Source organism: Lithobates pipiens, unplaced genomic scaffold (assembly GCF_037356315.1).
Source record: "Lithobates pipiens isolate NorthernLeopardFrog02 unplaced genomic scaffold, aLitPip1_a1.2 Scaffold_10, whole genome shotgun sequence".
NCBI lineage: Eukaryota > Metazoa > Chordata > Amphibia > Anura > Ranidae > Lithobates > Lithobates pipiens.
Genome location: NW_027507686.1, coordinates 164,335,824 through 164,337,706, shown reverse-complemented (window position 1 = coordinate 164,337,706; position 1,883 = coordinate 164,335,824). Strand labels below are relative to the sequence as shown.

Genomic DNA, 1,883 nt, shown 5'->3' with positions numbered 1-1,883 from the left:
TTATTGTCGGACTTTCCGATCGGGTGTACACAAGTCCGTCTTACAAAAGTCCATGAATCAAGTACGAGCCAGAAGCGCCCAGTCTTGTAGAACTAGCGTTTGTAATGGAGACATCGCGTACGTCTTGTACGTCACTACGTTTGTAATTGTTGGCCAACATTTGTGGGACTGTGTGTATGCAAGACAAGTTGGAGCTAACAACCTTCTAACAAAAATCCACAGTTTTGTTGTCAGAAAGTCCGATCGTGTGTACGGGGCATAAGCCAAATGATCAAACCGACTTGTTTTTGAGATATCACGTAAAATCTGTTTAAACCGGTTATAAAAGAAAAATGTACAGGATGCATGTTTAAATGTGTTAACCACAATTTTTTTTTAAAAAACATTGTGCCTGCCTGCACCGTCTTACTAGACGCACTCTGAACAGCAGGGCTGTAAGCAGACAGAACAATTTAAAAGGAATGGATCAAATGGAAGATATAATAATGGGTCTGCTGAAATGTGATTGGATGAATATCAACAGCTGTCAAAGATGTAAAACAAATGTTCTAAAGCATGCAGCAACTGGGTGACGGGACAAACATCTAGAAAATCCCATTTTGCGTACATTCGTTTTCACAATTAAATGCCCAGGCAATAAATTGCAATTTAATATGCAATATATAAAAAAAAGAAAATTATTTCTATGGGACAAACATTTAGCTCATCTAGGACATCCAAAGAGCACTTGAACCACCGAGCTGCCAACAACTGTCATGTCATTAACCCCTTCACTGGCATAATACTACCCATGGTGTACACTCCAGAAGACAATATAATACTGGATAGTAGAATACAATTCACAGGTTAATCATGTTCGTATCTGTAGAGCCATTTCTCCACAAAAGGTGTAGTGTCTTCTAGTCTCTTCTAATGCTTATTTCACCTGGGTTTTCTAGCACTTGGCTGGAGGAACAAAGGAACACTTTCAGGCCAAACCTTGACCCGTCATCCTGTAAAAAATATACATACAATATTAAGAGTGCATTTTTTATGAAAACCATACAAATTATTACACAAACACTGGATTCAGTAAACTGGGGTGCTGTTTAGAACTTTCCTTCAAGGTAAAACCCAACAGATTTAGATTATTTTATATACATGTATATATCTAAAAGGTCTAGGGACCACACCTCTGAAAATAAGACCTAGCGTGATTGTCGGTGATGGCTGCAATATAAGCCCAACCCCCCCAAATAAGCCCTAAAGTCCTTGTAGGTCTTATTTTCAGGGTAGGGCTTATTTTCAGGGAAACAGGGTATGTGTGATGTAAAGCAGTGGTTCTCAACCTCAGTCCTCTATTACCCCCCAACGGGCGGTGTTTACAGGTTTTCCTTTACTTTGCACTGCTGCTTCAAATCAATGACATTGTATTGATAAGAGCTATTTTATCTAAGGGAAGTTCCCAAAACATGGCCCATTGGGGGTACTTGAGGTGAAGAACCACTGATGTAAAGAACTTAAAAAAAATCTCATCCTTTAAAGTAAACACAGCATACCTGGACAACCATTAAAAACTGCATTTTAAATTACTGGTAGAACCTGAGATCTAGGCGGATGATTCTAAATTAGAAGTGTAAAAGGGTAGGTTATGGCGCTAAACCCAAAACTTTTATACTTGATGTATTATAACCTATCTTTGACGAAGGAATTATACTAGTTTACGTGGTGATCTATGTGCAAAACATGCTCATATGTGAATATATTTGTGTCCAAAAAAACTATAATAAAAAATATTAAATAGTGGTAGTAATTTATATATTAAACATGTGCTAACACGAATGTGTTAACTAATGTGCCAATGAAATGGATATAGATTGAATTACAGGTAACCATTACACATT

General features: G+C 37.4%; 1 protein-coding gene across 1 annotated transcript in view; it reads right to left on the bottom strand.

Moving 5' to 3' along the window:
• Positions 1–348: 348 nt before the first annotated feature.
• The window catches only part of HRAS (HRas proto-oncogene, GTPase), a gene marked incomplete in the record, with an annotated part of 155,612 nt that continues 154,077 nt past the window's right edge, over positions 349–1,883 (bottom strand). The window contains 1 exon segment of the mRNA XM_077459086.1: positions 349–992.